Source organism: Cyanistes caeruleus, chromosome 5 (genome assembly GCF_971803275.1).
Source record: "Cyanistes caeruleus chromosome 5, bCyaCae1.hap1.1, whole genome shotgun sequence".
Classification (NCBI taxonomy): Eukaryota; Metazoa; Chordata; class Aves; order Passeriformes; family Paridae; genus Cyanistes; species Cyanistes caeruleus.
The window spans coordinates 33,052,291-33,076,851 of NC_141705.1; the positions used below are offsets into that span (position 1 = coordinate 33,052,291).

At 36.2% G+C, this 24,561-nt stretch overlaps 1 protein-coding gene across 27 annotated transcripts in view; it reads right to left on the reverse strand.

Annotated features, from left to right (window-relative positions):
* Window positions 1-24,561, reverse strand: part of TENM3 (teneurin transmembrane protein 3) — an 843,796-nt gene that overhangs the window by 348,444 nt on the left and 470,791 nt on the right. For 10 of the 27 annotated variants that reach the window (XM_086889906.1, XM_086889899.1, XM_086889901.1 and 7 more), the window contains one exon: window positions 23,114-23,186. The exons of 8 other annotated variants lie outside the window; for them this stretch is intronic. The gene's annotated coding sequence lies outside the window, so the exon portion shown is untranslated. Of the gene's footprint in view, window positions 1-1,109; window positions 1,359-12,443; window positions 12,520-23,113; window positions 23,187-24,561 lie in introns of all 27 variants that reach the window. 9 more of the 27 variants (XM_086889918.1, XM_086889919.1, XM_086889904.1 and 6 more) reach the window with 3 other exon arrangements.

Genomic DNA, 24,561 nt, shown 5'->3' on the forward strand with positions numbered 1-24,561 from the left:
AGAAGTTAGATACCTTTCAGAAAAATAGGATGCAACAGTGATTCTTGAGGAAGAGCAGCCACAACTTTTCCCCTTTTCCCTTGAAGGAAAGGCAATCTACTTACTAATCAAAATTTACATTCTATTTGTTGAAAACACAAGCATGACATTCCTAATACACCCAAAAAAACATTGAGAGAGACTAAAATGAATGGCACACTTGAGGAATATGGCAGGGAGCTAGGGCACCTGACAGTGGGGACTAAAATATATAGGAAATGAACCTAGAAAGAAAGTCAGGTTTAGTAGGTTTCAGTAGGTCTACTACTCATGAAACAACTCCACAGTTATGGAGTATTCCCAAGTCATTGCACCTAAGAAAGAAAACCAAAAAACAACACTTGAAGAGGAGATACATCTAAAACATACACATAGATAACGTGAGTAAGTCAATACCAATTAAAAAGAAGGGATGAAAACAACTGCAATTATTATTGTGACTGGATAGTTTTAACTCTCTCGGTAGCATGCAATATAGCAATATAGATTTGTGCTGAGGTGCCTAAACAAAAGACAGAGCATATCTCTCTTTGTCAAAATGTCCAAGTAATACGATAAACATTGAAATAGAACAGTGGAGAAAACCTTCTACCATTTATTCCTCATATAAATAGATACTATTTGTATATGTAGACTGTAAGCACATATGCATCCCTTTAAAGACCTGGCTTTCAAAGTAGATTTCATTTTTTTCCCTGTTCATCTAAGAAGAAAATATCATTCAGAGAAGTCAAATAAAATAAAGAGAATAACTGATGCCCCCCAAAATCAAGAGCAGATACAAATTATTGTTGACTCATATTGTAAATTGCCTGTCCACTACTAAGCTTTTAGAGTAATGCAACAAGGAAAAAAATGTTTTTCAATCACTGCCATCCATCAGCTTGGTAAACAAGTAAAACGTATACTCTGCCATCTGCTAGCTATTAGTCTGGGTAATCACAAAATATCATGTAATGTAATCATAAAAAAACACTATTATTACCTACTCTTTCAATTTATAAGCAAATATTTATATCTGTCAAATGATTTTATGCTAGCATGAAGCTTGAACCTTCTGCGCTGCTTACCATCAATCTAGTCGTCAATCTAAGATAAGTCTGTCTCCTGTTCAGTCCTCCTGCGTTTGGGAAATGCTCAGCATGGCAGTGCTGTATTTGATCCCAGAAGAAACCACATGAAGAGAAGGGTCAGTAAATGATCCAGCTGCCAAGGACCTGAACAGTTTGACAGCAATGGCTATGTCAGTAGTCTTGCTCTTGGTCAGACTGGCTTAGATGGTCAGAGTAATCTTGCTCTTGGTCAGATTGGCTTAGATGCTGCCAAGAAAGAAGAGAATTCTCAGTTCTAGGATTATTTATTTCTGCACTTTACTCTATTTACCCTTGATACTTTCAACATATCTCCATGAGAAAGAGCATTAGAAAAGTCACGAAGCTTTCTTAAATTGCCTCTTTTAAAGGTATAGTAGAAATAGCTGTTCTAAAATGCTTAAGTCAGAGGAATAGTGCTTTTTTCCCCCAGATTTCCCACCAAAATTATCCATTAGAAAGCAAATACATTAGTAGGAAACTGTGCAGTGAAACTAAAAAAATCATACTGAATTTTTTTTTTCAGTGATATGTACTATTAAAATATGTTTAAACAATGGAACTTGATCTTGTTCCTAGAAATTTCTCAATAAACTGAAAAGTCTTCACATAAAGGGACATTCACTATTTTTATTAGCTCACAGAACTTGCCAGAGCTATTACACCATCAGACCAATAGCAACAAGAGGTCCAGTTGGCTAGAGCTAACACACTTATTCCTTATTAACTATTTAAATTTATGGCAGAAAACCAAGTATTTTATGGCAGGGAAGACTCTACTTAAGCAGATTCTTTTTCCCACCAGCTAAATGTCAAAACCAAAGGTAATTGTGTGACACAGAAGCCATTATTTCAGCTGTACATGACTCTCATTTGTTCCTGAAGGTGATCCTGTGCCAACTTGAGGGCTAGAATCTGCTCCTGCAGTGACACAACCAAGTGGAACAGCATACCAGGGGAATACCTGGGGTGCTGGTGGCCTACCAGGTGTCACAGTAAATTAAAATGGCAACTTTTTAAAGATAGATCTGCTGGGCTAAGACTGACTTTGAAACTCTAAATGGATATGTCTCTCAAGCTACAGAAATATCTTTTCTTTCTTCAGATCAGCTGTTTTAGGGCTAATTTCCATATAATCGGTCAAAAACCTTCATTTTCCTTCATGCCTTGGTCAGTAAAATTGTCATGTTCCACAAACACTATCAGTAAAACTTAAAGGTACAGTCCAGGATCCCAAATCAATTAAGAGTGTAATAACACAGTCACAGGGACAGGAGAGAGGTTATGCTTTTTAAAACACAAGTATGAAGTCTGCAGTACTAGCAAGAGCAACCTTCTTTGCATCATGGGGTAAACACCTGCAGCAATTGGGGTTTTCTTTGAGCAATAGCCACTCAGTCTGGCATATGGTGCTGCCAATCCAGTTTTGGAGCCCTTTAAGTAACAGAGGTCATCCAAACTACTGAAATAAGGAGCAGACTCAACCAGATCTCTCAAACACATCTGTCTCCCAAATCTAAACTTGTCATCCTTTTCCAGGTGTTTGTTAAATATTTCTGCAGTTTGTATGGCAGACTCTTGCAATGGAGAGGAATTAGGAGTTGAAAACTCACATTTAAAAACTATATTATCCATGCTGCAAGGTGACCATGAAAATTATGGAATGAAATGTGTATGATGGCAAGTGAGATCTTGAATTTAAAGCTAAATATTGACACAAACTGAGAGATGCTCATTTAGTTTCATGCATTTTGATACAATATTTAATTACGTGTTTGCTGCAGAATCCACGACTGTTGCCACAGGAAAACAGTAGCAAGATTGTATGTGCCAGCATCACTCTCTCATTTTCTCACTTCCTAAACTTTGTGTGTCTATTATATTTGATTTTGATATCTACATTTATTATATATAGTATTTATGAAATTTAAAAATTAATGCTGTTATAAAAAGTATACATAGATAACAGAAAAGAGATAGTGATTTTAAGATGGTTTTCAGTCTAGGAGAGGTTTCATTTCTTAGGAGATATCCTCTTAGACTATTCAGCTTGACCACTAATGCAAATTTTTACATCAGTGACTGAAAATGTAAAGGAAATCTCTAAAAGCAAAGGCATTTCCTTTTTTTCTGGATCAATTCTGTACTTATGCCATATGCTATATGACACAAATAAGGGAATTTAGTGATTCACAGAAACAGAAGACTTCAGTAAATGATTGCACAATATTTTTCAACTAGACTGGCACAAAGAGAGAGATAAGTGGGAGGGGAAGGGCAAGAGAAGGGAAATTAAAAACCAAAAATTAAAAAAAAACCCCACAAACAAACCAAAAAACCCGACACCCCAATGACAAACTAAACCTATGCCAATTTAAATTCCCTCTGCAAAATTTTAAAACAGGCTCTTTCCCTAAAGGCACATGCCTCTGTCACCCTTATAAAACACAGGGAAAAGGGAATGTCCCAAGAGAGGAACATACACGGATATGTTTACCCAGAGAAGCTGACTGACTTACATTAACCATACAGTGTACAGTAAAGTCATAAAACAGTTTGCTGTCTTTAATTCTATACTTTTTTCAGAAAAAGATACTTTTCACTTCTTTACAATACTTTTTATTTAGTCTATCTAGGTATTTTTTTTTTTAGAATTCATAACTTCTGATCACTTCAGAAATTTTAAGACCAACTCCAGAGAATCACACCCAAAAGGCTCAGTTTGTAGCCTTTGCTGGTGGCTGCAAAAAGAATGCAGAAAAATGCCTGCTTGGCCATTTTTCCTGCTGCATTAATACAGAGGGAAATTTAGCTCTGTCAATGGTTGACAAGATAAGCTGCCAGCACTCAAACTAGACATGTTTACTAGGCTAACAAGGCAGCGATTCCCTGAACAGTGGCAGCAGAGGGGAGCACTGTGCTCTCGTCTAAAGGTACAAACTTGACCTCAACAAGAACGACTGCTCCATCTGCCAAACTAGCCAGAGTGAGCTTAGGCAAGTGCAAACAAGACAATCCTGTCTTGCACCATGTCAGAATGGTATGGGTAACAGACATACATGTCAACATAAAACTGCTTCTGGGAAGTAAAAAAACACAAACCCCGAGGAACAAATTGCTATCGACTCAGAATTGTATTTTGATCTTGTACTGGGCTATTGGATATTCCAGTCATTGATTTATTGTACTGTTAAGCCATAACATATTTTGAAGACAAGGAAACACAGGTACTTGACTGAAGAGATGGAAAGTGGGATGTGATGTGCAGAGCTCAGCCACCACTCAGGGCTGGAGCTGAGGAGAAGTCACAGCAGCAAACTGCACAGCAAGCTGTTAATGCCACAGCTGAAGAAGAAGTGATGAGGAAATAGGATATGGTGAAGTAAATGTAGAACTAGAACTCCACTTTCTCCTTCCCACACTGCCAAGTGAATCTCCACTAAATGTATTACATTTTACTCATGATAAGAAAACATAATTGCCACTTGAGAATGTGTATCTGCAATAAATATCAAAGCATATGTATTTTCTAAGAAAGAAAAGGCAGCCTAACCAGAAAATAAATTATAGCTATTAATTCCCCACCAAAATTTCTGACGTAATCCATTATATGCATGATATTAATGGCTGTGAGTTCATGACAAGCAGATATTGCTAAAGCAGCCCACTACTTTTAAGTGACAATGCTCTCACTTGAGACATCAGCTGGGGAGATATTAATAATTCAAGTAGAGTTTAATTTCTTACAATGTAGTCAATATTTTAACTATCCATAACAAATGGCCAAACAAGATTTTAACCCTACAACAAATGACTATGCAGCATTTTAACAATAAATAGCTAACGATGGAACGCAACAGTAAAGTATCTTCCCTAGCTTTAGATGACTAAATAAGGAAGATGAATATTGAAGAGCCTTGGATGCAAGATCAGCACACCTATTCATATTTTCAAGAAATATAAAATCAAAATTATGCATAAATTGAGGATTTCCTTGCATATCCTTTAAGATACAAATAACACAATATTATCAGGAAAATTTTTTTCTATTCAGCATTTCACATTCAAATAAGTATTTACTAAAAGTTTAGGTCATACATTAATAATATATATGACTAGTAATATAATTACTAGTATTAATATATTGATATTAATATAATATATTACTATAATTCTAAATAATATAATATATTATTTAAATAATATTTAATATATATTATAATATAAAATTAAAATTATATATTACTGTAGTAATATAGTATAGTATGACTATCTAAAGGAAACTTTTTTCATACAGCTAAATCTTAAAATCATCAACTGGTTTTGTTAATAACCCAAACTCCACCTTTCTCAGCCTGGACTCACATAGCTGGGTGGAGTCCTTCATGTACTGGATTTCCATCTAAGACTATGTATGAACAGATAGATACTTATGTACCTGATAAAAAAATAAGAATCAATAGAAGATTAGCAGCAGGATTGTTGTAAATGCTGTTTGTACAAGCACTGTTACACCAGCAGATATCAGAAGGGTATATCCAGGGATTCTCAAAAGTCCAAATGCCTGATTCCTACCTAATAGAAATAAGGTCTTAATCCTTGTCTCTTAAAAAGAGATTATTACTGAAATTCAGAATAGGAGCTGTGCTCCCTTTTTCAAGGCAAGGTCCATTCTTGGCAATTCAGTTCACGCACTTTGGGTTCAAGTGGCTTTTAACAGGATCAAAGACCAACATAAAAATGTAACTGTACCAGGTACATAGCTGTTGTTTACTTTGTCCCTTGCAATGGTGATCCAGTGACCTACCAAGTTAACCTTAGGTGAACAGAAATCTGTAATATTTCACTACATCACAATCCACTCCAACTTCTACATTTATAGTACAGAGAAGACCCATTTCTACTTCTAGTATGAACAGGTATTAAGGGATCGTAAAAAAAAAGAAGTCCCAGAAAAATAAATCACAAAATTTTCTCTAAAAAGATATAATGTTAACAATATAACAGGTAACAATAATGTTAGTGTACTTCTTACAATATTTTTTAAACAGTTTCTCATTCAAGTGGTCAAAACTTGCATGGATGGGTTTTTCTGACACATGTTTGGAATGACTGGTGTAACTCACCAGTTGCAAGTTCCCCTAAGTCAGGAAAGTATACTAAACACACTGGTTTTGCTTTAAAAATATCTTTCTAATGTAGCACCTAAAGATATATTTTGGAAAATACATACCAGACAGACTACATAAACACCTCCTCTCTCAACGCTTTCATCGTAATTCACACAGACAGCACCTTAGACTTTCGAAGACATTTGCTATGAGGTATCAAGTAAACTAACTTCTTGTTCCTGAAAATACCATTTGCAGCAGTGACAGCTTTAGTTCTTTACACTTCATTAGCACTGCAGCCAAGTCCCTTTCTCCAAAAGATAGAAGTGTTCATACAGAAAGAAAAATAATTTTCAGAGACCTGAAAAGTGATAAAACCTTTTGGATAACTTTATCTTCAACAACCTATGTCATACAAAAAACTGTGTAATTTTAAAAGCTCCTGATTAGATAGAGGGTTAATGAGAAAAACCCTACACCTTCCCACTTTCATTTTCCCTTCAAGAACACACCTAACAGCAATTTCATGTTGTAACTACATAAGCAACTACTTTCAGACCCTATATTCTATAGAGTATATGCTCTCCTGGGAATAATACAATTATCAAGCTATGCAGCTTGATGCACACATTACAACTGGATCATTTTGTTTTTTGGTTTTTTTCTGAAGACAGAAAATAATAGCCCTTTTTAGAGGTGCAAAAACCAGATGGATGCAAGTGCCTCATCTCACCATTAGCCAAAAATGAAGACTCCCATTACGCACTGGAGAAACAAAATGTAAATGTATGTAAACTGTGTTACAAGGTAACAGAATTAAACATCTCATGAGTTACAAAACATTCCCTTGCAGCTCCAATACATCAAAACAGATGCCAAAAAGTAAAATCCTAACACTGATTTAAAAGCAGTTCGGTATTCTTAGAGGGCATCAGTTAAAAGCTCTAGATCAAAAACAAACAGGCTTGGTATGTTCAATTAACCTGCATCTTACCCAGAAGTAAAAAGTGAGACACCCAAGTCAGCATCAAAATCCAAAATCTACAAAATACACTGCAAACCCCTTCCTGCAGCTTCGTAATGAGAATGGTTAAGGGCTGGAACTGCCTGCCAAGAGAGGCTGTGAAATCTTCATCCTTGGGGATTTTCTGAGTTTGACTTAACAACACCCTCAACCACCTGATTCCTCTCTGAAGGAAGCCCTGCTTTGAGCAAAGGGCTGAACTAGATGACCTGAAGAATACCCCTACAACTGTAATTATTCCCCAATTTACCATATCACACACTGGAGAACCCTTTAATGAGACACTAACAAGGGCTGATAGAAGTACAAAATATACATTCATGACCTGAATTATGAGTTTCCCAAACAATAAAATAAAAAAAAAAAAAAGAAAAAAATAAAAAAATTATATGCTACCCTGAAAAGGTGATTACTAGTCAAAAGTCAGATGGAATATCTTTCAGTGAACTAATAGAGATGCACTATTCTGACAGTGTTAACAAGAAAGGACTGCAGGTCCCAGGAGCTTAAGGCTCTGAAGAGACTTTGGCACACTTCCCTCTCCTTGTCCGCACTGGCAAGCGTCCCCATTCTTCCCTTAAATGAGGCTTTGCAGTAGAGATGATTAAGCCTCCTAGTAAGAGTCTGACCTCATGGAATCCTGTTCACTGTGTGTGCAGCGCTTCACAGGGCTCCAAGACTTGAAGGCATTCTAGATTAATCAGCCATACCACGAGGAAAATGAGTGAAAAGGATAGCTGCAAAACACAGTGATTCCAGATTTGGGTTTTACCTACAGATAATGTTAAAAGAAGTATACGCGCATGCGAACAAAACTGTAAAGGCACGCTCATTTCCCTGCCTCAGTTTCCTCAATAGCAAGAACAGACTGCTCAAGCCAAAGCTATTTTGCATATCCAAGCATCTCTTAAAATAGCTTTTTCTTGTCCTAAGGGAATTTCTCAGCTCCCTTGAGACCATGTTGAATGTATTTCTCCTTTCTCCAGGTATTTCCCAGTGCTTTGGGAAATATTGCTCCTATTAGAAATCTTAGTTCACTTTGGATGACAACCTGTAGATCAGACTCACAAATGTCTTCTAAAACTCTTAAAAGATGATTAACTGCTTCTGAGCTCAAATGTGAAAAATCAGTCTAGCCAGCAGCTATTCCTCTGTAAAAAATGCTCCTTTCAATAATAATTTTAAAAAAGGCAAGCATCAGCATCATTATTAGGACTATACCAGGTAAAAGTTTTGCACCCGATCACTTGCAGGTTCTATTTCTCATCATGTTTTCAGCCCAACATTTGTACATTTTCCACAGTCTGGCATCAAACAGAATCAATATGCAGAAGACATGAGATTGCCTGACACATCACAGCACCCTTTCAGCCACACACTGATGAGACTTACATGTATTACAGAATCTAATGAAGTTAATGAAATTTTGTAACAATTTAAATCAAAGTCGCTTCTACTTCTGTCCATCCCCTTTGCCACCTCCACAGAATTCCTCCCTTGCACTGACATTTGAATGACTGCAAGGTACACAGTTTCAGAAAGAAGTAACAATACTGAAGGAAATAAGAGCAGTCAAAGGTTAATATTTGCTCTGCACAGCTTTCTGTACCAACCTTGATTTGTTTCATATAAGCACGGGCAAGGACACAAGGAAACAGCACAGCCCTGCCTTACTTCTGCTTAAACAACAACAGAACACCAGCCTCACAAATGTCAACTACGGTTAAAAAAAAGCCACATACAACTTTTTTTTTTTTTTTTTTTTTTTAAAGTGCATCTATATCAGCATCTCCTACCTGAAACACAAAATCATTGAATATACTGTGCCTCCATGATTTTAAGTTTTTCTGTAAGTATTTATTGACTTCCTAATCGACAATTTTTTGGCTGAATTTCAAGGCAGCTTATTTTTCCAAGTTGAATTGGAAGATTTTTAACCCCTTGGTTTACACTGGTAATTGGAGGTTAGGGAAAAAAAACCCAGACAAATTTATTTTATCCATTACAGAGCCAATCAGAAAGAATGCCTATAGTCTTTGACACAGTAGTTTTCCCTGAAATCTCTAATTCTACTGCAGCTTATTTTTTTAATCTTTTCAAACAGATTTTTAGAAAGGAAACTTTAAAAGGTTAATGTCAATCCCATTATTTCAAATAGTCTTTACACAACTTAAGAATGTTGCCATTCAGTGTTGCCCAGGAATCCAATTAGACTCCAAATCAGAGTATCCAAATTACAAAAGCACCATAAAACCTACTGTGCTGCTGCTAACAGCATGCTGGATGATCATGTTTGTTATGCATTTTAGGAAAAGTTAATTCTCATCTAGTTTATGTTGTACTATAGTCTGATTCCACCTCCTCTGCCCACAACTTAGCTTGCACAGATATTCTCCTTTACAACAGTACAACTGTGAAGTCCCAATTAGACTGAATAAATCTGCATGTGATATTTTAGCCATTTCAAAATATTGAAATAATTCTTTGAAGTACTGTGCAGCAACATATGGTATTTTATCCTGTTTCATCATTTGTACAGAATAACTTGCAGTGATTTGTTACACAATATTCTGAAATACTCTGCAGCTGTAGTCTGCAGGAATAGAAGCTTTCTCCTTTTTTCACTACTTATTAGGATCTCAGAAATGCTTTAAAAAACTTAGCAGAAGATCCACTAATAAGGATAACAGGTTCTTGACAAACCAGCTTCTATCCAAGAGGGAAATAGATGGAAAACAAGCAGTTAAAAATGAAGGTGTACAAAATTAATTTTACTGTTTCTCTTTAGATACCTATAGCTCTTAAAATAATATAAATATTGGAATTAAGGAGATGGGTATCACCTAGAGATATTAGCATGCTGGGAACTATGTGCAAACTTAATTTCATTAAAAGCAATGTCTGTTACGCTTCCCACCACCACCACTTTCTTCATTAAGAAGAGCAGTCAATGACTTGCTTTAGCATTCAATACACATTGGATGCATGTGTTCAACTGCCTTGATTTTTTAAAAAAAATATGAGCCTAACAGAAACTCAATGTGATACATCCACACCAATGCATTCATTAACAATCTTCATTTAGAAAGTACTTTTTATGTACTCACACAGCAAAGGGAAATGGTTTCTGCTCCAGCCCATTCGCTCATCGTTTCTATTCCTGCCTTTGCAAATAGAAGCCTGCAATTCCTTTCAGGAGTCCTCTGGAGTGGAAAGTTCTATACTGCTGTTTCCAGGCATCCCTGCATGCTGCTGCATGCCACCTCCAAAATGCTATGCACTTTTTCCTTATATACAAACTGAAAGTGCTTGGCACCATGGTAAAAAAAGGCTGACATGCCCTTAACACACCTTTTTTAGACTTCAGTTATTCTTTTCATCTGTCTGCACTGTTAGGCTTTAGAGGCCGTGTGATTTGCAAGCCATGAGGACGTTGTGGTTTGTGTAGCAGACAGATCTGGGCAGGTTGGCAGCTGCAGGTAAAGCAGAACCACTGCCCGATCCCTACGCCTCTCCCCTGTGCTTGATGACAATTATTCACAGTAGCAATACAAGCAGACTCACTAAAGCAAAGCTACTACAGTTCCCAGCCCAACACATTCATCCACAGTGTTAGTAACTTCCCAGAATATCACTGAATGAAAATCATTCCTTAATGGCAATGCAGTCAGTCAGACCCTATACTACATGCTGTAATTATTAAATCATTCTGTAACCATAGATAAGAATAACTGGATAATTTTAATAATATTTCAAACAAAACATAAAAATGAAAATTAAAAAAGTGAACACTGGTGAATATACATGTTTAGAATATAGTTTACAGAGAAGCTATCTAAGCACTGCCTATGCAGATAACAAAGCCTTATAAAAATCTGGAAAGGATGGTGTGGAAAATGCTAGTTAAAGATACGTTAAAGATAAAGATATGTTAAAGATAACATAGGGTCCTAGAGTTCTAGGAAATTAGCTGTAAATGCATATAATAAGTTAAAAAAAAAAAAAAAAAGGAAAAAGAGGCTTGTCAACCTTATCAAAGGAATCTGAGATAAAGCAGGAGGGACAGAATATTCTTTCAGGTATTTCTATGATATTGTTCAAACTGTCCAGCATTCCATAAATTAATCCAAAACACACATTCCCTGTTTATTTACAGATGCATTATGATGTGCTTATTCTAATAGCAACCTAACTGTGCACATGGCAGTGCATGTAAGTGTGGTTACAATTTCCAGTGGTATGAGTCCTTTGTGGTTACCGACCAAGCAATGAAATTTTATTACTATAGTGATAAAGCTCATGTATGAATCTTACAAAAGATGAATGACCTCGTTTTTCCTCAAAGGGGAGTTCCACTGTTACAAGAGCGACGGCTGGCAAAATAATTATGCCATCAAAAGACTTAACTGATTCAGCTGGAGCTCAAGATCTGTCAGTAATGCTGCTCACGAACGCTACTGAAAACGCTTATGAACCTGGCAAAAATGGCATTAGAAGACTGACAGTTTTTCAGACAGATAATATTCCAAAGAAATCTGGGTGAAGTTAGAAAAAGAAAGAGTGAGAGAGACGATTCACCTGATCCAAAGTGAAATTTGAAATTTATGTTAAAAAAGGATACATTCATATACTGGCATTAAAAATTGTTAAATTCCTAAAATCCTGTATCTGGAGAGGTATCCATCAAGCATTATAAACAGGAACAATACTTGTTTTAAATGGATTGCACATTTAAGCTTTGAAATGTAACAGTTAAAACCTGCAAAAAAATACCATGCATTAGCTCTTCTATAATAGAATTTATTATAATGGCAAATTCTACCATGCACAATGGTGTACTTGGAATAGTATTTCCAAGGAACACTCATGTATAGATTTAAGTTACAACCACTGCAACTGAACACTCCCAAATTAAAGAAAAGCTTACAATGGTGTTACAAACAAATAAGAAACCCACTTGGCAGTTACTCACAATGAAACATAAATTATTCCCCCCCAGTTTACAAAAAGACACAGTTATAACATACAACTAGGCAGAATGCTAAAAAGCTACTTTACAGGTATTATTAACAGCAATATTCAGCTTTTTAGGATCAAAGAATAACAACACTAAACCCTCCCTTAAAGGTGATTGTTTCCATTGTTGATAGGTCAGCAACTGAGATTTCAAAACTTTACCTCTGACTAGAAGATATCAAGTCTTTTTAGGTCATGGGGTCCTACATGAGGTCTCTCAGAAGAAAGCATAATAGTCCTAAAATAACAAGCACACACAGAGGTTTCTCTTAATTTGCCCTGTTGGATTCCCATAATAAGTGCTTAATAGCTCCAACCCCAGAGCAACTCTGCAGTCATCAACAAGACCATTTACCACATGATTTAGCAAACGTATTTCCAAGACTTTCACTTACATGTGCTATGCAAAATTAGAATAGAAATTAATGTAGGACAATTTATGAGTGATGTTATTCTGGGATTCACAGTTCTTTGCTTATCAGATCCACAAAAGAATCTCAGCTTCCCAGAAGCATAAACAAGCCACACAGTGCCATCCTCTTCCTCACCATTTACTGAGCTATGGCCAACCAGTCCAGGATTGTGCCTTTTCCATTTCCAGACCATTTGGGATTTGGGTTTGAAGACAGACAATGAAAAAAGTAATAAAATGTAGTGACATTCACATAAACCCACAGTGAAACTCAACTGTTTGTAGTATCCAAACAAAATATGCAGCCACCTTTCACAGAACGTATTTTCCTTACCCTAGATTACTGCTTCAATCTGGGAACTGGAGCACCATGCAGACTTCTGAGTAACAGCTCAGCTAATTGCCAGCTTTGCCTTCCTCTGTACCACCACTAGCTAAGCATTCCAAACAGCAGGAGGCACAAATGTAAGGCTAGCTGAAATCAGAGGTACCTAGAAGATTGCAGAGACTATTTTAACTGATGGATGAACACTGTTTCCTGGCTCTCCCACTCTACCTTTTCCATAATCTTGTATGAGGGGAATGTATGACCATCATGCAAACTGAGAGGTGAGGGCAGAACCCATTTTAATGGCCTCTCTTGTCCACCACCTTCTCCACACTTAACAATCCATATAAATTAAGTCCATCCATATAGCTATTTATATATTATTCCTTAAAGAAAGTAGACTCCTTCAACAGAGGACACACAGCTCTAGCTCAAGTCTTCGCAGTACTGATTAGCTTCTAGATCTTGCAACCTAAACTTCAGCTCAGCCTTGGGGTTGCTTATATTTTTTTAACCCCTCTCCCTCAGCTCTAAGGCAATGGGATCTACTCTAACTTTACATATTTTTCTTTAGTGAAATAACAGTCATGGTCAGTGCATGCTCACCACCCCTGGTTCTATTTAGTTTATTCCTCCATTCCACCAGCAGTAATTGAAAAGTATCCAAATAAATACATTCATACAGAATGATGGTCTAATACTTCAAATAAGGAAGTGTTTTCAGAAGAGCAAAATATTCTCTTTTAACAGACTGCCAACTGATTTTGTTAAAATTATTTAATTCTGACCATATTCTAAAAGATTGACAATTAAGTACAAAAAAGTCTTATGGTCTTTTCCATGATCTCATAAAAGCAAACAAAAAAAGATTCAGTGGAGTTTGGTCACCATACAAGACCTAACTTGATATAACCTTCTGTGCAGGCAATGAATTGCTGATAGTTACCTTTGTAAGTAAAATTCCCCAGGCAGTGCCAAATCCACCTGGCACAGCTTCTGCTGGAGAGGAAAGTAGCTGTTTATTTCACACTAGGAGTCTTCAGAAGATTTTAAAAACCCACACTGTCCAAAATGACACAAAATGGAAGGAAGTTGGAATGGTGGTGTCTCCCTATGTCCCCAGAAAACTCACACAAACCTTCAAACATAAGTTGTATTTTAGACATATTTTTATCATCATCTTGACATGTGTGCTTGTAGAAACAAAAGAAACGAAATTGTCTTAGTTAGTTTTTATTCTTTTGGTATGTCACCTTTCACAACTTTTCAAAGACCTCTCATTACAGCACTGAAATATTCATGACTAGAAGGATGGAAGAAAAATCATCAACAGAAACCAGACATGATTTCTATCTTCTTCTCTTAAAAAATAAAAAAAAAGTGAGCAAGCAGGAGATAGGAAGCAACAGCTTAACATCAATTAATTTGTTTCCAGAGAAATAATAGAAGTAAATAGTGCAAGATGGGTAAATGACTGAGCTGCCATCTGCTTCTGTACTCAGCAGCACTTTGGAAACACAGAGACTACAGTGAAGTGTTTTGCAAATACTGCAGTAAAGAGGGCAGTGTGTAAACTGAGGGGAGTGAGGCAGTAAAGTAAAACTGATATCCGCTCATCTGTAGGAGTTTCTTATATATGTGCCACCTTTCTAAGCAGAGAATCTCTTCAGATAATGTAAGCCCCACGTGTGATCTGGATCTGAACTCACCTGTTTGACGCACCTACACCTGCTGATACGCAGAACTACTCACACAGAATATTTATTTTGTCCAGAAACATTCCCACTACCTCAGTAGATTAACATATACCTGCACAGAGAAACATCTACAATTTTAGTTTCAATTTCCTTAAAATACAACTAATCTGATTACAAGCAGACAAATAAAACAGAATAATTACAGACTAAAGAGGTATAAACACTAGCTTCTTAGCTTTTTGGAAAAGTATTTTTCAGCTACTTTTTTGATGGATTATTAGCTGATTTACTACATGTGCTATCAATACAGTTACATACATATATATATATATATATATTTATATAATTGCAAAAATTTATCATTCAAGGTACAAATTCCACTCAACTGGCCACTGTCTTAATGACCGATAGAAAAAAAAACTGCCAACATTATATTCACCCATCAGTTTCTTACAAATGGCAATTGCCCAAGGAGCAACTTTTGCAACTTTAAGCATGTTAGTTATGCACTTTGGCTCCCATTGCTTGTCAGTTTCAGCTTCCTGCCACCAAGATATGACACCAAGAAATCCTAACACCTCAGAAATTACAAAACACTGCTGAATCACCAGCATCACAGAGGAACAGAGATGCCTAAGTGCACACAAGCACAAAAAAAACTACATTAAAATTAAATTTTAAGGTACTCTTAAAAAATCCTGAAAATTCATCCACAGGCATACCATATTTAAAATTTAAAAAAAAGAAAAAAAAAAGAAAAAAAAAGAGTGAAAAGTAGAAAATGGCTAGGAAAAGGCATTAGTACATACAAGTACAGGAAGCAGGAGGAATACAGCAGAACACACTTGGTTTCTTTTGTCTAAGTGCTCATATGCATCAGAGCTTCTACGTCTCTCACGCAGAGCTCCTTTTTCTCACACCACTTCTCAGGTTCTGTTGAAGCACGTCTCCTGCTTTGTGTTTGTTTTCATACAAAATACATATATACTGGACTTCTAGACAAACATGAAGATGACTTTTATAATTTACATCAACTTAATGATCTCCTTTATCTCATGTCTAGACAACTGTAAGAATTACCATTTCTGAATAGTGCATATTCACTCTCTGTGAGGGAGTAGCCCTGGACTCCCCTATGATTTTTCTAACTACAAAGAAGAATCCCATTAAAATGTCTGGTTCAGAAATAATGACAGAATTTCTAGACAGGAAAAAAAAGTCACATTTTATTTTTTGAGCTAAAAATTCTAATACGAATATTAACCTTCAAATCAAGATATTCTTCCCTGCCCTGAAAAGAATTAAAATAAAAAGAAGTGTCTCAGACAGTTCAGTCATTGATTATTAAGGCATTTACAATGTGTACACCTGCTGAAAGCAAAATTGGCAGAGTCAACAAATCTATCCAAACAATCTGGTGACATAATACTAAATTGCTACTCAAAAAATTCACCACATGATGTTATCTCAGAACCTTTCAGTTTAATTGCAATTAACACTACATGAATAGAGCTGTCTAGGACTATGACCACCAAAGCTTCTAGAATTATTCTAAAATTATCCTTTTAGCCATAGTTTTCAAGGTAAAGCTGTTTAGACTTAATCAAGTGAAGTAACAAAAATATTAAGGAATTCTGGGTTCAAGAACTGGTATGAGAAAGCATTAGTCATTAAAGAAATAAGTACTTCTCAGGGTATGCCAACCCTGAAAAAGTTAAATGCTGGAAGGTCAGCTTTAGGTCAATGTACACCTGATTCTCTACACTACAACACAGGAAAACAAAGCTCCCAGGCTCCTCTGTGAGAGACAGCTAGGGCTATCAAAGAGACATCTGCAGATTTCTTAACAGACACACTGATCTAAATCAAACACTCCTGGATGCAAATGGAGCATTAAGTCAGATGACTTATGGAGAAGTTCTAAATTTATCATGGAAAGATAGCAGCAGCTTAATTAAGGCTGTTATCAGCTTCCACTATGAATATTTGCTATCAGCTCTTCAGTTCTCGCCTCAGACATCTGACTTGATTTAGCAACTAATACACATTAAAGACAGAGTTCAGTACTTATAGGAAGGTTATGTACAAATACACATTTGTCAGATTCCAATTTTCATATCATTTACCATTAATTACTTATTTCTTCAAGTAAATTTGCACAAAAAATAATTATTTTGAATAAAGCACACTGATTTTGATAGTTTAACTGGTGATTCTAGTGACCTGAAAAGGAACATTTAGTTCACAAAGGCATTCATTGATAGCTACACAAGTTTGTTTTATTAATTTAACTCCTAAGATTTTCAATAAGCAGAATCAAGCATTCAATTTGTGAATACTTCACCTTTTACAAAATTACAAGGGGTCAAGAAAATTACTACCGGATCTCTCCGTACTGAGAGTTACGTAAGCTGCTCCTTTGTTCTGCAGATAACTGAGCTCTGTGTGTGAGCAGTGTTCTATCTCCAACATTGGCAGTGCACACATAATTGCTAACCTGCTTCCTTTAGTTAAGGTTCCTTTAATCCTTAAAGTCGGTCATTTCTCCACCTTTTCTGCTTCATCTTGCCAAGAAATCCAGGTGTTTACAAAATCAGATTACAATTTAATAAAAATTTGCACCATTTAAGTGTTCACATAACCTAACTCCAAAAAAAACCAAAAAAGGCAACTTGAAAATGACTGAGATTTTTCCTCTTCTATAGCATTTTTGCACCCACTTTGAGCAAAATGTGAACTTAGCCCCTGAAGAGCCAGTAGGCTGCACAAGACAAAGAAAAAAGCTAAGTACTAAAACACCATTACAAAATTATCATTACTTGGAAACCAGACATGATGTCCCAAGGTGACACTGAAAGTAAAAAGTCAATGGTGGATGTGGCCTGTTCTATCATAGCCCTGCTGTCAGCACATTCTCTCTAGGAGCAAAGAAACGAAGGTGATGTATTTGTTGCAAACCATGTTCCTTAAAAAAAACGTGCCCCAATCCTTCAAGGTGATCTATGAAGCCAGAGATGCTTCAGGCAAGTACACAGGTTCTTCTTGCAGTGAAAAATTAGCATGCATGAGATCACACTGTAGTCACACGTTCCTTGTAATGTTATTTGCTGACAGTCCTTTAACAATTTTAAAGTTTCCCAAAGAATATGGGTGTTCATCATTAGCCTTATCAGCTGCTTATCACTGGTTTTGCAGTGCAGCAGTTACAAACAGACAAAACAAACATGACAGAAACCATGGGAGGAAAGAAAAAGAAGAGCTTTTAGAATAAAACCAAACCGAAGTACTTTTCAAGAAGCAGCTAAATCTACCAAGTGAAGATTGAATACTCGCTCATCACATCATTTACAGATCCCTAAAGGAAACAATTTGCCACTGTCAAACAACACTAAGCAGTCGATGGTAACATCTATATTTAGGCTAACTCTTAATTATAAAAGATGGTGGCCTTTTTTTTGGCCCTGAAATCATCTAAAAAATTCATTTTCTGGAGAAGGTTTTTATTACTCAATAGGGAGAAAGTAGTAACGTGCCTTTGCCAAGTAAAATTATCAGCATATTGGTCAAAGTCAGAAGCTTCCCAAAACATTCCTCTTCTGTCATCTGCCACACCAGAAAAATTAGCGAACTAATGCAATAATAGCTTAATGTGGTCTTGCCAACACAAGGCAGGTCCCACACTGATTTCAAGGGAAATAACAGTGGTGTACAAGAAACCTTGAGAGACAATAAATTTCTGAAAGGCAATAACAGGTCCTTGCTATTCTTGGTAGCTTTCACAACATCTGGCTCATGATACCTATAAATCACCTTTAAGTAGAAAGCCTCACAAACCTGCCTAAACCTCAGACCCAGAAGACCCCGGATCATGGAATAACAGCCTCCTCCTGTTAGTGCCTTCTATATTCAGCCCTGCATTGAAAATATTCTTTAAAGCTTCACTGTGATGCCTCCTTGTAATTACAGCTGTACAAAACAGAAGCCATTTACATCCCGTGCTCCCCAGACCACCCGTGTCAGAAACAAAGGCCTGGGGCTTCCCATACGCACAACTACACAGCGAGAGAAGCGCTGCGGGTTGCAGCCTGCCCAGAGAGTTAGAACGGACAGATTCCTACGCGGTCCCGTCGCCTTGAGCACAAGTACTATCATGCTTCTCCATTTATATGCACACAGTGTTTAAAAAAAAAAAATAAAAAAGAAAAAAAGAAATCCTTAGGTACATCAAACTTCTACCACAGCTCCCCACTCCGTTTGGCAAAACTCTATGAGAGGTTTTGCACTGCATTGCTTTTTGCAGCCAGATGAGGAGGGATTCAAACTACTTTGCTATGCCCTGATCTCACTCTATTTCGAGGAATAAATTGTTAATTTGTTTAATTTTTGGAGATACCACAAACTGGTACCTGGAAGTTACAGAATTACACAGAATTTTTACCTCTCTGCCTGAAGTCATGTAGTTGTTTTTTTTTTCTACTTTATTTCAAGTTTTAGATAAGTCAGAATATAATTGAAGACTCACAATATATGGGATTATTTAAGAACTTTTATAAAGACACAAATAAAAGCTAACCTTTTAAACTTGAATGACCTGGGAAAAAAAAAATCTCTTCTATGCTTAAAAATCTCTCCAAAATATTTGGGTTTTCCATGCAAGCAAAGGAAAACAAAGGAGTTAAAACATTTTATGTAACATTCCAGTAAAGGCCAAAAACATGTATTTCTTCATTTTTGTACTCTCACATCTTTTGTTACATCCTCAGCAAATACAGCAGATCTCAGCAAGATATTTAACCAGGCTAAAAGACACCCTGATTGAAGTTTTGAGAACAAAAGCAGGCTGAAAACATGTTCCACTTTGTATTAAAACATTCACTTCTTCATTGTCTTATGTGATTCATACCAAATTAAAAAAAAAAAGAATTTAAGATACACAACATTTTCAACATGTATTTCTGAAATTGTTTTTTTAAATTAAAAATAGCTGATTTAATTTTCATCTGTTTAATGAATCCCATCAGTTATTCATACATTCTTTATCAAGAATCAATCAAAGTTATGCTTGAGAACAAGGACAAAAAGCAAACAGGATCAGGAGTACAGTAAGATTTCCTTACACTAACAACAATCATAAATTATTTACTGAACTTCAAAGCTTTGAAACTGGTGATGAATATGGTGGGGAAAAATAAGATGTGTTTGTTTACTATCAATTATTTATTACATATGTTTTACAGTATAAGATGAAGAAAATAATAAAAATGTATTGTGCTCATTTCACCAAAATTTACTGTTCCTTCTATCCATTCAGAGATTATGAATGAATTATTTGGTAACTTTGTAATAATAAGACATGCAAAAAACCTAACATGTTAAAAAAAAGAAAGATTCAATCCATACTTTGCAGTAAGAAATGTACATCTATATATGCAAAACATTACTCAAGACTAGGGAAAATGAAGTCCTGAATCAAAAAAAAAATAGTTATATAAACCAACTCAAGTAATAAAACATTCAGAACCGAGAATACAAACGATAGCTGAACTAAATTCAGTTCCAAACCAGACAGATCAAAGAATTAACATGTCAGTCCCTCTAAGCAAAGCAGGAACCAAACCAGCTGAGCCATGAAAGGTCCAAATTTTCTAGTGATAGGAAGTAAATCTGGGATGCCCAGCTGTATGTCAGATAGCTGCTGTTTTTAATGTGCCTTAGGTCAGACTTGGTAAACTTCACACTTCTAACCAGTGCTGTTTGTAATAGATTGGATGAAACACGTTTACAAAAGAATCAATAAATGTAAAGACTGGAAAGAATTAGAGAGGCTTGCAGGCTTGTACCTATTGTCTGGGGGAATTAGATGTCAGTTTGAGCACTATAACTCCAACAAAGGTTTCCTAGTTTTAATTTACTAGAACACATAATGGGCTATGTAGAAGCTGGGAAACACCCATCTGTCCGAATATATTACTTAACAAACAGTTTAATGAATGTTACAAACATTATTATAGTCTGGCATACTCTTCTGCTCATTCACTCCTACTTTGCAATCTTATCATCAAAGGGCACTTCTTTGTGAGGCTGTTCCACCAAGTCTCAGAAGAAAGAAACAATGCAAGATGCTCAAAACATGGATCTAAAAAAATTGCGAAGAACAGGAATGCTAAATAATGAGTGATACACAGCCTTCTAATCTGTCTCACACAGCATATATTATATATATAAATATATATTTTAAGAAAATTTTCCATTTGTAAACTACCATATAAAACAAATGTATAAAATAAGACAAGTAAATAACTGTTGGCTACAGTGAAAAAAAAAAAACAAAACAACAAACTCAACCAAACAAAAAAAACCCAGCCAAACCAAAAACCAAAACACCACCACCAGGATTTTCTAAAAATTTCTAAAAGACTGCTGGTGTCAGAAAATATAGCTCAAGTCTAGCTCACATAATATCTTTCCTGAGGTGTTTCAATACTTCACCTAGTTCTTGTGAAATAGAATATCCATACCTTTTTCTAATTAAATTTTCACAATTAAAATGATTTTATACAACAGCTCAATCTGACTTTACTTCAAATGTGCAGCCTAAATAAAAAAGACAACTTCTGTATTCCAATAAAAGAAATAAGACACAAGGTATAGTTCAACACCATGCCAAACTTCAGTGTTTACCTTTGATATTCACAATACATTTCCCCACATTATCTGATATATAAAGTAGAAAATAAAGAAACAAAGATGAACAAACCATCCATAAGCTTCTCCAAATAAACCATATGGTCTAGTGTTCCAACAGACAAAATGAAATTTTAAACACAATAGGATTGTTTAACGCCATATTCCACTGGGTAAAATTGGATACAGAAGGTTGAATTTCTCCATCCCAGGTTCCCTTTTCAAACCACAAACTGTTCATGTGCAGCTGATAAGTACAGTATCTCTGAAACTCCCTTTATAACCCAGTGCATACATTGAAACAATCACTGGAGTGCATTTTTTCCCAGGGAAATGTGCAAAGAACCCAATTTCTAAAGACAGAAATGTATTCTATCACAGGGTTTTGAATAACAAGTTATTGAGTTCTTGTTCTATCGTGATGGGAAAGTCTCACTTGGGACTTTTTGGTTCATTTGACAAGAAGTTGTTATTACTGTAAAGGCAAAGGTATACATATATCTACATCACAAAGAATGTCCTTGTTACCAAGTAAGACTTTGTCGATATTCCTAACCCCAGACAAAGAAAAGCATAACCTGTATTCATTCTTATGTATTAAATGCTTGCATGTTCAGATATGAGAACGTTGCTGCATGTGTCTCACTGCTGGTAGACTTGGATTCCATCCTGTCAGCAACAACCTGTGTGGTTGATGCACTCACATGTGCTTCAACCAGTACAAAGTGCTGCTACACTCCATCTACAGCAACGTGTATTTGACATCCTGCTTTCTTCTCATTTAAATCTACTTTAACAACTTGAGAGCCTTGTCACTTGGACAGCCAAGTTCATGATTTTTAAAGAAAGTTCACTGCAGGCAAATCCCAAAGGGATATTTGAGTCTCTCTTTTTGTCCGGTCACATCAAAAGAAAGCTTTAAAAAGGGTTAATTGACGCTTTAAAATAAAAAGGAAGTGCATTCCACAACAGAAGCTCCTGTTTATGCTCCTTTGGTTCATTGTAGAAATCTAGTTGACAGAAATTGGAATGAAAAGCTTAAAAACAGCTATTCCTAGAAAAAGCTGCCTTAGAAAAAGAGAACACACGATTAACATTTTGGTATATCCTTAGCCTAGTAAATGATAGCATTCCACATTACACAGTTCCTTCTCTGGAAAGAAATCTTACTGAAATTTATATTTCAGCATATTTCTTGATGTCTAAAATAACACAAATTTAAGTAGTTAAGATGTGAAAAAGTAAAGTCAATGCTTTATTCTCTTGGTAACCCCCTACCTTCCCCAATAAAGGGAGAGTTACTACTGCTCTTCTATAACTGATGAGTGCCCAGGTTTTAAAACTGAGGTGCAGGGGCTGGAACTCCAATATTCTGAAAGTAGGCAAAACCCATCTTCAATAACGTTTTTTTCTCAGTGAGAAACTTCAGGGAAATACTGTCCTGGCAAAAAGTGTGATTGTCCTTGCCTCAACCAAAAACTAGATTCCCAGATATACACTCCTATAAAAATCATATCATCGTGGTTACATAACCAACCAAATATTTAAAGTAGTTTTTCTGCTTCCAGTGAGAGAGGGAAGAAACACACTTATTCAAAATATTTGCCAGCTAGAGCTGGGTAAAGTAGGAAGTTCTTCACTCCAGTGGATGAAGGGTAAAAGTTATGTAACACTGATAAAAGATAAGCAGCTTTTGATAATGACAGCTTACCTCTAAATTAAAGAAATAGTTGCCTGATCGTTGCCAATGTCTCACAGACTTTCTTTCACCTTGCAATAGATTCCTATGGAAAATGGAAAGCCAATTATTGAAGAAGAATTAACCAGAAATGTGCTCTTTCTCACTAACACAAAATTACAATCAGACTACATATTTTTTTTCAAGTGTTTCAGTGTAAGAAGTGTTCTCCTCTATGAGGAGAAGAAAGCAGTCCAGCAAGAGCTGCAGGATGAAAGCAGCTGCTTTGGTTTATGCTCAGGTTCAGGAAGAGAGGAAAAGGGGTCAGTGGACAAGAACAGAAAGATGAAGCAGTCTGCTCCTACTTGCTAGCTCATCCTAAACCAGTAAGTATTTACACCAGGGATGGGCAAACAACCTGCTCGGGATACTCAGAGAGGTCATGGGGTCTCCATCCTGCCGGGATTCAAGACTCAGCTGGACACAGCACTGAGCAACTTCATCTAACCAGTCCTGCTTGGAGCTGATCAAGGACATGAATGAGGAAACCTCTGGAGGTACCCTCCAAACCTAAGTAATTATTCATATACAATCAGAGAATAATTTTTAACCAGTTGTTTTTCTAGTCATACAACCTCTGCATTTAGGCTCATTGTACTCCTGCCAGAGCAAATAGCCTGAAGAATATGGCAGCCTTCATAGCCCATGAAAAATTAATAACTCACTGGCACATAGCAGAAATAAGTAATTTTGGAATTTTCTGATACCCAGAGAAGTAACAGGCTCCAGGACACCTGAGATATGCTGGTTTTTTGGATACAACAATTATTTCTCATTTAATTTTTAAATATTAGAAAAGAAATAATTTTTGCTCTGCACATTCTCCAGAAAATTTCCAAGCTAGTATAGAAGCTGATTGATTGCTTTCTCTAATTATAAATTTAAGGGTGTCACTAAATACCACCCTAGAGAATGGTTCCATATTTTAGGTACCCCTGTGAATAATTTCTCATTTTTCCCTCCTGTAAGAATCTCTATGTAGCATGTAGTTCAGCTGCAAATCTTTACTCACAAGTAGATTTTCTATCAATGTATTTCCACTGCTAATCTAGACTAAAAAGGCAGAGCAAAAGAAACATGCGTCTAAGAGACAACAACTTAAATTTAGCACTAACGTGACAAATTTTTCTTTCCACAAAATTAAACCTGTCAGTCCACACCTGTTCATGAAGATGGAAACAACTCAGTATTCCAGCAACTTCTATTCCAGCAATCTTTCAAAACAAAAGTCTAGGCTTACTATGCTCATCTCCAGTACAGGAATCATTAACATAAACTATCTCTTGATTCATGAGCATCACAGCAGGTGAGACATTACTTTCTCCCATTCTGCACTTGCAGTTGATTTTTCCATGTTTATGCTGTTCAGATAGACAAGCAGTACGGCACATTCAGCTGCAAACCCCTTCAGAAGCACACCT